General features: G+C 37.5%; 1 non-coding gene across 1 annotated transcript; it reads left to right on the top strand.

Annotated features, from left to right (window-relative positions):
* The first annotated feature begins 1,579 nt into the window (after positions 1 to 1,579).
* LOC112752485 (small nucleolar RNA R71) lies at positions 1,580 to 1,687 on the top strand. Its single transcript, XR_003176920.1, has one exon. It is a non-coding gene; the product is annotated as a small nucleolar RNA R71 (small nucleolar RNA).
* Positions 1,688 to 15,190: the final 13,503 nt, after the last annotated feature.

Genomic DNA, 15,190 nt, shown 5'->3' with positions numbered 1-15,190 from the left:
ACTTAGAGTTTGACTGTGGGGGCTCTGGTTGACTCTGCTTGGAGAGAAGCTTTTTCTGCTTCCTCCCCATGGTTGCAGAGGGAGATCCTTGAGTTTTAAACACAAGGGAGTTCTCATTCCATTGAAGGAATATTTCACCTCTGTCAACATCAATCACAGCTCTTGCTGTGGCCAGGAAAGGTCTTCCTAGGATGATGGATTCATCCTCTTCCTTTCCAGTATCCAGGACTATGAAATCAGCAGGGATGTAAAGGCCTTCAACCTTTACTAACACGTCCTCTACTTGTCCATAAGCCTGTTTTCTAGAGCTGTCTGCCATCTCTAATGAGATTTTAGCAGCTTGCACCCCATAGATTCCCAGTTTCTCTATTACAGAGAGGGGCATGAGGTTTATTCCTGAACCAAGGTCACACAGAGCCTTAAAGATCATGGTGCCTATGGTACAAGGTATTATGAACTTTCCAGGATCCTGTCTCTTCTGAGGCAATGTCAGTTGATCCAGATCACTTAGTTCATTGATGAACAAGGGAGGTTCAACTTCCCAAGCATCAATGCCAAATAATTTGGCATTCAGCTTCATGATTGCACCAAGAAACTTGGCAGTTTGCTCTTCAGTAACATCCTCAATCTCTTCAGAAGAGGAATACTCATCAGAGCTCATGAAGGGCATAAGGAGGTTCAATGGGATCTCTATGGTCTCTAGATGAGCCCCAGAGTCCTTTGGTTCCTCAGAGGGAAGCTCCTTATTGATCACTGGACGTCCCAGGAGGTCTTCCTCCTTGGGATTCACGTCCTCTCCTCTCCTCACAGGTTCGGCCATGGCGCTTATGTCAATGGCCTTGCACTCTCCTTTTGGATTCTCTTCTGTATTGCTTGGGAGAGTACTAGGAGGGATTTCAGTGATCCTTTTACTCAGCTGGCCCACTTGTGCTTCCAAATTTCTAATGGAAGACCTTGTTTCATTCATGAAACTTACAGTGGCCTTAGATAGATCAGAGACTAGATTTGCTAAATTAGAAGCATTTTGTTCAGAGTTCTCTATCTGTTGCTGAGTGGATGATGGAAAAGGTTTGCTATTGCTAAACCTGATTCTTCCACCATTATTAAAGCCTTGTTGAGGCTTTTGATCCTTCCATGAGAAATTTGGATGATTTCTCCATGATGAGTTATAGGTGTTTCCATAAGGTTCACCTAAATAATTTACCTCTGCTATTGCAGGGTTCTCAGGATCATAAGCTTCTTCTTCATAAGAAGCCTCTTGAGTACTGTTGGATGCAGCTTGCATTCCATGCAGACTCTGAGAGATCATATTGACTTGCTGAGTCAATATTTTATTCTGAGCCAATATGGCATTCAGAGTATCAACTTCAAGAACTCCCTTCTTCATAGGCGTCCCATTACTCACAGGATTCCTTTCAGAAGTGTACATGAACTGGTTATTAGCAACCATGTCAATGAGTTCTTGAGCTTCTGCAGGCGTTTTCTTTAGGTGAATGGATCCACCTGCAGAAGTGTCCAGTGACATCTTTGATAGCTCAGATAAACCATCATAGAATATATCCAGGATGGTCCATTCTAAAAGCATGTCAGAAGGACACTTTTTGGTCAACTGTTTGTATCTTTCCCAAGCTTCATAGAGGGATTCACCTTCTTTCTGTCTGAAGGTTTGAACATCAGCTCTAAGCTTGCTCAGCTTTTGAGAAGGAAAGTACTTGGCTAAGAAAGCCGTGACCAGCTTATCCCAAGAGTTCAGGCTGTCTTTGGGTTGAGAATCCAACCATAATCTAGCTCTGTCTCTTACAGCAAAAGGGAAAAGCATGAGCCTGTAGACTTCAGGATCTACTCCATTAGTCTTAACAGTATCACATATCTGCAAGAATTCAGTTAAGAACTGAAAAGGATCTTCAGATGGAAGTCCATGAAACTTGCAGTTCTGCTGCATCAGAGAAACTAACTGAGGTTTCAGCTAAAAGTTGTTTGCTCCAATGGCAGGAATGGAGATGCTTCTTCCATGTAAATTGGAATTAGGTGCAGTAAAGTCACCAAGCATCTTCCTTATATTATTATTATTTTCGGCTGCCATCTCCTCTTCCTGTTCGAAAATTTCTGAGAGGTTATTTCTGGATTGTTGTAATTTAGCTTCTCTTAATTTTTTTTTTTCAGAGTCCTTTCAGGTTCTGGATCTGCTTCCACAAGAATGTTCTTATCCTTGCTCCTGCTCATATGACAAAGAAGAAGGCACAGAAAAATAATAATAATAATGGAGATCCTTTATACCACAGTATAGGGATTCCTGTGTGAGTGGAAGAAGAGGGGGAGACAAAGAATGTAATATAATGGAAGAAACACAACTGTGAGGATGGAAGAGAGGTGAAATGAGATGTTAGGATATGAATGAATAAATAGAATGAGATGGGGGAGGGATAATTTTCGAAAATTATTTTGAAAAAGAGTTAGTGATTTTCGAAAATGGTTTTTGAAAAATGTTAGTAATTTTCGAAAATTTTTGAAATCAAAAATAGAAAATAAAAATAATTAGTTAATTAAAAAGAAATTTTTGAAAAAGAGGGAAGATATTTTCGAAAATTAGAGAGAGAGAGTTAGTTAGGTAGTTTTGAAAAAGTTAAGAAACAAACAAAAAGTTAGTTAGTTAATTGAAACAAATTTTGAAAAGATAAGAAGTTAGGAAGTTAGAAAAGATATTTTGAAATCAAATTTTTGAAAAAGATAAGATAAGAAGATATTTTGAAAAGATATGATAGAAATTAGTTTTTGAAAAAAATTTGATTTTTAAAAATCACAATTAATGACTTGATTCACAAGAAATCACAAGATATGATTCTAGAACTTAAAGTTTGAATCTTTCTTAACAAGCAAGTAACAAACTTCAAATTTTTGAATCAAAACATTAATTGATTATGTTATTTTCGAAAATTTGATATAAAAATAAGAAAAAGATTTTTGAAAAATATTTTTGGAATTTTCGAAAATAACTAAGAATTTTGAAAAAGATTTGATTTTTGAAAAAGATTTTGAAAAAAGATAAGATTTTTAAATTGAAAATTTGATTTGACTCATAAGAAACAACTTGATTTTAAAAATTTTTGAAAAAGTCAACTCAAATTTTCGAATTTGATGAGAGAAAAAGGGAAAGATATTTTTTTGATTTTTTGAATTTTTATGAAAACATGAAAAATATGCAATGCATGAAATTTTTAGATCAAAACAATGAATGCATGCAAGAATGCTATGAATGTCAAGATGAACACCAAGAACACTTTGAATGTCATGATGAACATCAAGAACATATTTTTGAAAAATTTTTAATGCAAAGAAAACATGCAAGACACCAAACTTAGAATTCTTTAATGCTTAGACACTAAGAATTCAAGAATGCATATGATAAACATGAAAAGACACAAAACAAAAAATTCATCAAGATCAAATAAGAAGACTTACCAAGAACAACTTGAAGATCATGAAGAACACTATGAATGCATGATATTTTCGAAAAAATGCAAGATGCATATGCAAGTGACACCAAACTTATGATATGACTCAAACAAGAAACAGTAAATATTTTTGATTTTTATGATTTTCTAAATTTTTTTGTATTTTTATTTTATATTTTTCGAAAAATTATTTTGAAAAAGAAAAATAAGGATTCCAAAATTTTTAATATGAATTCCAGGAATCTTATGCTCTAAAGCTCCAATCAAAGGGTCAGGCATGGCTTAATAGCCAGCCAAGCTTTAGCATGTAATTACATGGACTGGAGTGATTAGTTGAATACCAATCCCAAAGCAGTTTGGGTATGGCTTTACAGCCAGATAGGATTCAACATGTTTCATGAAACACTAGAATTCATTCTTAAAAATTCTGAAGCCATAGAATAATTTATTTTTGAAAACAAATATTTTTTTTTTTCGAAAACAGATGAGAAATTTTTGAAAGATTTTTGAAATTTTTTTTTTTTGAAAATAAAATAAAAAGAAAATTACCTAATCTGAGCAACAAGATGAACCGTCAGTTGTCCAAACTCAAACAATCCCCGGCAACGGCGCCAAAAACTTGGTGCACGAAATTGTGATCTCCAGGCTCGAACAAATCCTGGTAATGGCTCCAAAGCTTGGTGCTCTGATCTTAATTCATGATTGTCACGACTTCGATACAACTAACCAGCAAGTGCACTGGGTCGTCCAAGTAATACCTTACGTGAGTAAGGGTCGAATCCCACGGAGATTGTTGGTATGAAGCAAGCTATGGTCACCTTGTAAATCTCAGTCAGGCAGATATAAATGGATAATGGTGTTTTCGAATAATAATAAATAAGATAGGGATAGAGGTACTTATGTAAATCATTGGTAGGAATTTCAGATAAGCGAATGGAGATACTTTCGTTCCTCTGAACCTCTGCTTTCCTGCTATCTTCATCCAATCAGTCTTACTCCTTTCCATGGCTGGCTTTATGCAAGGGCATCACCGTTGTCAGTGGCTGCATCCCCTCCTCTCAGTGAATAATATGCTCACGCACCCTGTTACGGCACGGCTATTCATCTGTCGGTTCTCGATCATGCTGGAATAGGATTCACCCTCCTTTTGCGTCTGTCACTAACGCCCAACAATCGCGAGTTTGAAGCTCGTCACAGTCATTCAATCATTGAATCCTACTCGGAATACCACAGACAAGGTTTAGACTTTCCGGATTCTCTTGAATGCCGCCATCATTCTAGCTTACGCCACGAAGATTCTGGTTAGGAGATCTAAGAGATATTCATTCTAGCTTATTTCATGTAGAACGGAAGTGTTTGTCAGGCACGTGTTCATAAGGTAGAAGGATGATGAGCGTCACACATAATCATCACCTTCATCACGTTCTTGGGTGCGAATGGATATCTTAGAAGCGAAATAAGATGAATTGAATAGAAAACAGAAGTACTTTGCATTAATCTTTGAGGAACAGCAGAGCTCCACACCTTAATCTATGGAGGGTAGAAACTCTACCGTTTGAAAATACATAAGTGAAGGTCCAGGCATGGCCGAGATGGCCAGCCCCTCTGATCTAAGAACCAGGCGTCCAAAGATGTCAAATACAATAGTAAGAGGTCCTATTTATAATAAACTAGCTACTAGGGTTTACATGAGTAAGTATTTGATGTATAAATCCACTTCCGGGGCCCACTTGGTGTGTGTTTGGGCTGAGCTTAAGTGTTGCACGTGCAGAGGCCATTTGTGGAGTTGAACGCCAGTTTTTGTGCCAGTTTGGGCGTTCAACTCTGGTTTTGGATCCTTTTCTGGCGCTGGACGCCAGATTTGGGTAGAAAGCTGGCGTTGAACGCCAGTTTACGTCGTCAATTCTTGGCCAAAGTATGGACTATTATATATTGCTGGAAAGCCCTGGATGTCTACTTTCCAACGCAATTGGAAGCGCGCCATTTCGAGTTCTGTAGCTCCAGAAAATCCACTTTGAGTGCAGGGAGGTCAGAATCCAACAGCATCAGCAGTCCTTTTTCAACCTTTGAATCTGATTTCTGCTCAAGTCCCTCATTTTCAGCCAGAAAATACCTGAAATCACAGAAAAACACACAAACTCATAGTAAAGTCTAGAAATGTGAATTTAACACAAAATCTATTAAAAACATCCCTAAAAGTAACTAGATCCTACTAAAAACATACTAAAAACAATGTCAAAAAGCGTATAAATTTTCCGCTCATCACTTTCCAATGTATTGGACAAGGGTTCAACAGGATCGTCAAGGGAATTGATCGAGGTGGGCAAAAAATCATTAGTGATGGAATCCACTTCTCTATCAATTTCCTTTAACTCATTGTTTACTCCCGCGACATTGCTCTTTTCTTTGATACTCCCTCCACACTCCTTGGAGGGGGATTCCTCAACTTGAGACTCCTTTATATATTTAACATGTCCTAAACATCCGCCCACTTCTTTCTTTTGTTCGTTGATTCCTATCTTCTCCTCTTGTTGCGCTTCTTGCTTCAATTCTTCTTCCTCACTATCGAGTTCCATGTTCATATCCTCACTGAGCTCCTGGGTTGTTTCAACAATTGGGGTACTTATGGCGCATGAGCTTGGGTGAGATGTAAGCTGAGCCACGGCTTCTACTATGCTGGCCACCCTTACTCTTAACTCCTTGAACTTGGTTTCATCCTCCTCTTGTCGCCTTAAAATACGAGATTCAAAGTCTCTCAATTCTAACATGAAGGCTTCATCAGGAGGTGGCATTGGAAGAGAAAATTCATCAGTTAGGGAAAGATTGTTGTAATTGGAAGGTGGTTCATATTGGTGAAGTTCTTGAGGTGGTGTATGTGGAATTTGTGGTTCTTGAGAGTATTGGGGTTGGGATGGTGGTTGTTTTACATGTGATTCTAATGGTGGTTGATATGGTGTGTATGAGTTATGGTCATATGGAGGTGAATGGTGGTATGAGGCTTGTGAGTATAACGTGTGGCTATATTGAGGATATGGCTCATAGGCATATGGTGGTAGTTCTTGAAAATCATAAGGGAATTCACCATAGCTAGTGGATTGATATGCATCATAGAATGGCTCTTGTTCATAGTACATTGGTGGAGGTTGTTGCCATGGAGGTTGATCAAGTGTTTGAGGCTCCTCCCACCTTTGATCTCCAATTCCTTGATGCACATCCTCATTGACGCTTTCATCTCCTACAACATAGTTTGAACTACACTCATAGCCAAAGTGAGAATTCATAGTGAAGTGGGAAATAAAAACAAAGAGCAATAATAAATGAGGAAGACTAAATCCTAAAACTAGCAAAAATCAACAAATAAACCAAAGATAAAGCTATTCACAATATTTACAATAGCCAATTAACATAGCACCATTGGTCTCCCCGGCAACGGCGCCATTTTTTGATGGAGATGATTCTCGATGGTTTAGAATTTATCTAATGGAATCTCGTTGTGAAGTATAGTTTCCAAACCAATCAAGAATCCCTTCATACAAAAATTTTGGTTGTCACAAAGAACAAGCCCCAAATGAAAATTAATCGGAGTATTTAGACTCCGGGTCGTCTCCCTAGGAACCAATGGAGTGCATGCGTATTGGCTATAGAGGGGAAAAAGGGGTTTTAGTTGATGATTGACAAGGAATTTAATTGTGCAAGGAAAGTAAATCAAGCAAACAATTAAAAGAAGCAATTAAGGAAGAGAGACATTCATGGTATTGAATCGAGATCTTAGGCTTTCTATCCTAGTCATGCATGATTAATTTATCTTGTTTAGTTAACTCACACATCGGGAGAATGTCAAACAAGACCAATTAATCGAGTCACTATTATAAACAAGAATTTATCTAATTACGTCATCTCCAACAAATAGGGAGAAAGTCTAACGAGACTAGCTAATCTCAATCCAAAAGTCCTGAACCACTTACTAATCAGATTAGCAAAAGGTTAGCGTCAATGGAAACAATACTAGTTAACAATTCTGAATCACCAACGTAAGTTGGGTTTTCATGACTCAAGATTGCCCAATCACTCCTTCCAAACCAAGAATGCTCACAATCTACTTTAAGGTCCAAACAAGCATTTTGTCAAATACTTGGTGGGTAGTAAAGAAAAGCTTAGTGAAAGTGCAAGAATTGTAAATCTACTAACTATCAATTGTAAGAAATGTAAAATCACAATCCAAATCAACATCAATTAAAGAAACATCAACATTAAAATTGCATTAAATGTAAACAAATCTAACATGAGTTCATCATCACAAAAGAGAGCAAAATGGAAGGTTAACATAAAAACTGAGAGAATTAAGATGCAGAAAAGAGAATTTATGGAAGTAACAAGATGAGATCAAGTAATTAAACATGAAAATAAAATAATTTAACCTAATCCTAACCTAATTCTAGAGAGAAGAGAGAGCTTCTCTCTCTAGAAACTAACTAAAAGCTCATGTTGGCTAAACTAATTGCTCTCTCTTTGCTTGGAGTTCAATTTTGCATGAAATACACTCAGAAACAAGTTGGATTTGTGCTTGGGCAGCTCAGAAATCGCCCCCAGCATTTTGCCATTGAGTGGGCCAAGTAAGAGTGGCGCGCGCGCGTCGCTGGCAAATTCCCAATCTGCGCGGAAGCGGTATGTACGCGGGCGCGTCCTTGTGAAAAACCACTTCTGCGCGTGCGCACCTTGTACGCGTGCGCGTCCGTTGGTACATTCCAAATCTTTGTTTCTTCATGCATTCTCCTCTTTGTATGCTTTTCTTCTCATTTCTTCCATCTAATACTTGCCTTATGAACCTGAAATTACTTAACAAACACATCAAGGCATCGAATGGAATTAAGGTGGATCTAAATTCACCAAATTAGGGCCTAAAAAGCGTTTTTTTTACATTTAAGCATAATTCAAGGGAGAAATACAAAACCATGCTATTCCATTGAATAAATGTGGGAAAAGGTGAATAAATCCCCCAAAATAAGCACAAAATAAACCACAAAATCGGGGTTTATCAATCATCTAACCCTTTTTCCTATCAAAAAGGACCATGAAAAAGACATAATCTCATGTAATCATTGTAATTCCATGCATCAATTGATATATATTTTGTTTCATTGATTTGAAATGGGTTTGTGTTGCATTTCAGGTAGAAAGGGCACCAAAATAAGGAAGAAAACAATGTGGAAAGCTGGGTGTGTGAAATGGGAGTGCCACTTAGAGGAAACGCCATGAAAATATATGGGCGTGGTACACCAGAACCAAGGCGTGGCACGCCAGTAATGATTTCCAAATTGCACGCCAGTTCTATTTTTCCAGAGAAGGGAAGAAGGTTCTCCATGGGCGTGGCACGCCACCTGCTGGGCATGGCACGCCAGTAGTAAAATCCAGAGAAGAAAGTGAAGCAACCACAATGGGCGTGGCATGCCAGGTCTTAGGCATGCCACGCTAGTTCAAAAGCTCCAAGGAAGAACCTGGGTGTGCCACTTGAGGTACAAGGCGTGGCACGCCAAGCTAACAAATGCTTTAAGATGACCCTGGGCATGCCATTTGGGCTCGAAGGCATGGCACGCCAGGGATGCCAACACATAGGGCGTGCCACTTGAAGAGCTGGGCGTGGAGCGCCAAGCTAAATTAGGGGCTAGGCGTGGCACGCCACTTAAACACCAGTCACACGCCAAGCCTGGAAGGTCACGTTTATTGAGTTTTCTTTTTCCCTCCAATTGTAATTTTCCTTTCTCTTTTGTAATTTCTTAATTCTAGTATTAGGAGTAGTATAAATACCCCCTAGAAGTACTGAAGAAGGGGTTGGATTGGGTTGGCATTGCTAAGTTTAGATCTAGTTTTACTTTACACTTCATCTCCTTCCATCTATTGTACTTTTCTCTTAAGCTATGAATAGCTAAATTCCCTCTCATTGGGAGAGGGAGCTCTGTTGTACTTGATGGATTAATGATAGTGAATTTCTTCTTCTCTTCATCTTCTCTTTGATTTTCTAGAAGGAATTTCATTTTAATTCTAGTGTTCAATCATCTTGGGAAAGAGGTTGAATGCAAAATGGGATTCATGGGAACCTTGAAAAAGGAAACATGAAACCATGCTTGAAATCCCTTCTCACACTTGAGTAGATCTGGGTTTTGGTGATTGGATATGGTGACATATAATCCACCCACTATTTGGATCTATGAGGATGTGTGGTATAATCAGGGACCAAGCATATCTCTCTTTATGAGCAATTAGACCAAGGAATTGGCTATTGATCAAGATCTGAGAGATTGAATCACCAAGGGATTGAGGTTCAGTCAATCATGATTGCCAAGAGGTCAACGAGTTGAATGATTGAAGATGAGATGAGCTGGATTTAATCCAAAGAGAACAACATCTCCTGATCTCAATGAATTTCCCATATTCTTACCTTTCACATTCTTTATAGCTTTCTTTACATTTTGTTATTCCCCATTCCCATTTACAATTAAGTCATTTATGTTTCTGCACTTTACATTCTTGCCATTTACCCTTCTGCACTTTATTGCTTCTTTTTACTTTTGAGTCATTTATATTTATGCTCATTTAAATTTCTGCAATTACAATCTATATTGCTCAGCTTGACGAATTCACCCGTTGATTAAAATTGGTCAAATCTACCAATCTCTGTGGATACGATCCCACTCCTAGTGGGTTATTACTTGACGATAATTTTGGTGCGCTTGCCAAAAGAATGGATTCATCATTTTTATATGGGGAGTGAATTCCGGCCATCAGCTATCCGGCTCATCGTTCAATCCAGAACCAACCAAAATTAATAATCATACACAGCCATTTCGACTCATAACAAAATAGAACTTCCACCATCCAACATCATCAAATTCATAAAATCATTATTCAAAGCCATAAATCACTTTTTCTCAATTTAATTTACTCTGAAATCAAATTTCAGCTCTTTTCAGTCTTGGCTTTAAAGATCTCATTTCTCAAATCATCTCAGGCTCAATAGCCACTTTTACTCAAAGTAAGTTTCCCTTTTAAAACAAAGCCACCCTCAGCATTCTTTTTCCGTAACTTCCAAAAACATGGCAAGTTAAGGATTTATTTATAAGTATTCAAAATCATCCATCCAACAACGGGATTTTATTACAAAAGTTCCTTGGCAGAGTCTCAAGTCTTTAGGGGAGAATAATATAACTCATTTTCTCAAATTCACTTAAATCATTAAAACCTTGGCTTCCTGATTTGAGTAACAAAATCGGATCTAAGCCAAACCAAGCCATGTAATCAATTACTCCTTTCAAACCCGTTTCCTTTACTTAAACAAAAACCAGCTTCGACCCCATGAAAAATTGTTTTAGTCTTGCAAAAATTCAGAACTCAAAGAGTACTTAAAACTTTTCACAAAACATTTTAGAATGAAACTTATCAATAGATGTTCAGGTTCTTTCAAAGTCACTGAAACTTCTCTAATTAAAACCCTCAAGTCAAATTCAAAGGCATAAACCCTTTTCTCATTTAAAACAGCCTTAAAGCATAAGTTTATGTGTGTGTGACATTTATGTAGCCGGTGGTAATACTGGAAAACAAAATGCTTAGGGTCACGGCCAAGACTCATAAAGTAGCTGTGTTCAAGAATCAACATAATGAACTAGGAGAATCAATAACACTATCTGAATTCTAAATTCCAATGGATGTCAATCATTCTAAACTTCAAAGGATAAAGTGAGATGCCAAAACTGTTCAGAAGCAAGAAGCTACTAGTCCCGCTCATCTAATTAAAACTAATCTTCTTTGATAAATTTGGAATTTATTGTATATTCTCTTTTTTTTATCCTATTTTGTTTTTAGTTGCTTGGGGACAAGCAACAATTTAAGTTTGGTGTTGTGATGAGCAGATAATTTATACCTTTCTTGGCATTATTTTGTACATAGTTTTTAGTATGTTTTAGTTACTTTTTATCATATTTTTATTAGTTTTTATTAAAAAATCAAATTTTTGGGCTTTACTATGAGTTTGTGTGTTTTTCTGTAATTTCGGGTATTTTCTGGCAGAAATTGAGGGACCTGAGCAAAAATCTGATTCAGAGGCTGAAAAAGGACTGCAGATGCTGTTGGATTCTGACACTCCTGCACTCGAAGTGGATTTTTTGGAGCTGCAGAAGCCCAATTGGCATGCTCTCAATGGCGTTGGAAGGTAGACATCTTGGGCTTTCCAGAAATATATAATAGTCTGTACTTTGCCCGAGATTTGATGGCTCAAACTGGCATTAAAAGCCAGCCAACAACTTTCTGGTGTAAAACGCCCAAACTGGCACCTAAGCTGGCGTTTAACTCCATGAACAAGCCTATGCACGTGAAAGCTTCAATGCTCAGCCCAAGCACACACCAAGTGGGCCCCGGAAGTGGATTTCTGCACTATCTGCACTTAGTTACTCATTTTCTGTAAACCCTAGAAACTAGTTTATTATAAAAACTACTTTTAAAGATTTATTTTATATCTTTTGATCATCTTATGTAACTTTGACACTTTGGAACCTCCATTGGAGGCTGGCCATTCGGCCATGCCTAGACTATTTCACTTATGTATTTTCTACGGTAGAGTTTCTACACCCCATAGATTAAGGTGTGGAGCTCTGCTGTTCTTCAAGAATTAATGGAAGTACTATTATTTTTCTTTCAATTCACGCCTACTTCTTTTCCAAGATATACTCTTGTGCTTAATTCAGTTAAGTTAGAATGAAGGGGTGACCTGTGACAATCACCCACTATCTTTGTTACTCGCTTAGCCAAGATCTGCGTGCCTGACAAGCACAAGCGGTCTACATGATGTTCAACGTAGTCATTAGATGACAGCTGGAGTATATTCTCTTTGGTATCTAATACACAGACCAAGTCCGTGAGATTAGTATTTTTGTGGTATAGTCTAGAACCATTGGCAGCATTCCTGAGATCCGGAAAGTCTAAACCTTGTCTGTGGTATTCCGAGTAGGATCTGGGAAGGGATGACTGTGAAGAGCATCAAACCTGCGAATGTTGGGCACAGTGAAAGTGTGCAAAAGGATAGAGAGATCCTATTCCGACGGTAGCAGGAATCAACAATTTCCCTTGGCAAGTACACCGAATTGTCGTCAAGTAAAAACTCACAATAGAGTGAGGTCGAATCCCACAAGGATTGATTGGTCAATCAACTTTAATTGGAGGAATGTTCTAGTTGAGCTAAGCAAAAATTGGATTGAGAATTGCAGGAAATGAAATAGCGGGAAAGTAAATGGTAGAAAGTATAAAAGCTGGAAATAAAGAGCTGAATGTAAATGACGGAAAGTAAAGTGCAGAATCTTAAATGGGGAATGGGGAAGATGATCATAGAAGTAATTGGCAGAAATTAAAGAGAATGGGTAAGATCAGAAATGGGGAGTTCATTGGGCTTAGGAGATGTTGCATCCTCCGGATCAAGTTTATTTTCATCTCTTCCTCAATCAATGCATTCATTGATCTCCTTGGTAATCTTAGATGATTGAATTCCAATTCCTTGGTAATTCAATCTCTCAAATATTGATCAATAGCCAATTCCTTGGTCCAATTGCTCATGAGATGAGATGAAGTATGGTCACTGATTATACCACATGTATTTCCAAATCAAAGTGTTGGTAGGATTATATGTCACTATATCCATCCAAACCCCAATTTGGTCCAACATGAGAAAGCATTTCTAGCATGATCTCTTCATTTCTCTTCCAAGGTTCCGAAGAGATCCAAGTATGAATAGCTTCTTTTCCAAGATAACTACTCAATTGGGTGAAGATTGAAAGCTTTCTAGTAAAATCAAGAGAAAAGAAAGAAGAAGAATAATGAAAACTATTATTGATCCATCAAATTACAACAGAGCTCTGATAAACCACTATTTTATGGTTTATCTTGTGCTCAATTGAGTGGTTTTTATCAACTCTTTACCCACTTATTCATACTATTTGCATGGTTTTACATTTGCCTTCCTAATTATGTGCTTTGATTGAAAACATGCTTCTTTGGCCTTAAGTTCCCTATGTTTAATTCTCTCTTATTTCCATTAGATGCCTTGATATGTGTGTTAAGTGATTTCAGAGATTACAGGACAGGAATGACTCAGAGGATGGAAAGGAAGCATGCAAAAGTGGAAGGAATACAAGAAGTTGGAGAAATTGCTAAGCTGTCCAGCCTGACCTCTTCGCACTCAAACGGCTATAACTTTAGCTACAGAGGTCCAAACAACGCGGTTTCAGTTGCGTTGGAAAGCTAACATTCGGGGCTTCGATTTGATAGATAATATGCCATAGTTTCCCTAACGCTAGACAACGCGACCACGTGCTCCATGCGGCCACATCGCAGTGACGAAAAATCAGCGTGTTTGAATTTGCAACCAGCGAGTTCTGGGCTATTTCTGACCCAGTTTGTGGCTCAGAAAATACAGATTAGAGGCTATAAAGTGGGGGAATGCATCCATTCATCATCAAGCTCACAATTCACAATTTTAGGAGTAGATGTAGTTTTTAGAGAGAGAGGTTCTCTCCTCTCTCTTAGGATTAGGATTTAGGATTTCTCTTAGTTTTAGGAGTGACTCTCAATCCCAGGTTCAATGTTCTTTTTATTATTTTCCCAATTTTATTTATGAATTCTTCTATGTTACAGATTACTCTTTGAATTAATGTTATTTGAGGTATTTCATTTTATTATTGCTTTCTTTTATTTACATTATTATTATTCCCATCTGAAGACATTTTTATTCCAGTAGATTTACTTTTTCCCCTTTTGGTCTTGGTTAAGAAATCAGTAACTCAGGAGTTATCAAACTCAAACATGATTGATAATTGTTATCTTTGCTAATTGAATTGAACTTCAATAATCCCAATCTTTTCTTAGGAAATAAATAGGATTTGAAGATCAAACTAATTAGTACCTTGACCTGCTTTTGCTTTAGTAAAAGTTAACAAAGCGGAATTAAGATTCAATTTTCATCATCATTGATAAGGATAGCTAGGATAGGACCTCTAATTTCTAATACCTTGCCAAGAGTTTATTTTATTATTACTATTTTATTTTATTCTTATTGTTCAACATACTGCTTCTTTACTTCTAAAACCCCTAATTTACAAGACTCATAACCAATAATAAGAACATACCTCACTGCAATTCCTTGAGAAGACGAATCGAGGTTTAAATACTCGGTTATAAATTTTAAAAGGGGTTTGTTACTTGTGACAACCAAAACTTTTGTAAGAAAGGTTGATTGCTTGGTTTAGTAACTATACTTACAATGAGAGTTTACTATAACCTCTAAACCATCAATCTTCAGTTCTTCAAGCTCCCTAACCCAATGAAAGGGGTTTAGTTGTTCATAGCTCTGGGAATGGAAAACAAAGATGGAGAATGCATTCTGAAAACTTAAACTAGAAGTTACAGAGAAAGTAAAAAATACAGAGAGTAATTCTAATAGTGCCAAAGAGCTTCCCTCTAGTTCAAAGTTCTCCCTATTTATACTATTCTTCTGATCTTCTAGTTGCTTCTTCAAGTCTTGGATATGGGCCTTTGGATCTTGAGTTCAAGCAGTTATCATCTTCAGTAGGCTTAGCCTAACTTGCAGAGAGAGAGTGTTAAGTAGGCATGGACTTTAGCTTAGGACGTTAGTGGCGTTAACGTTAAGTGAAAGTGTGGGTTCGAGAACGTTAGTGACAATCATCTTTTTCACTAACGTT

This window comes from Arachis hypogaea, chromosome 15, assembly GCF_003086295.3.
Source record: "Arachis hypogaea cultivar Tifrunner chromosome 15, arahy.Tifrunner.gnm2.J5K5, whole genome shotgun sequence".
Taxonomy (NCBI): Eukaryota; Viridiplantae; Streptophyta; class Magnoliopsida; order Fabales; family Fabaceae; genus Arachis; species Arachis hypogaea.
Note: the sequence above shows the minus strand (reverse complement) of the source record. Positions and strands in the feature narration are given on the sequence as shown.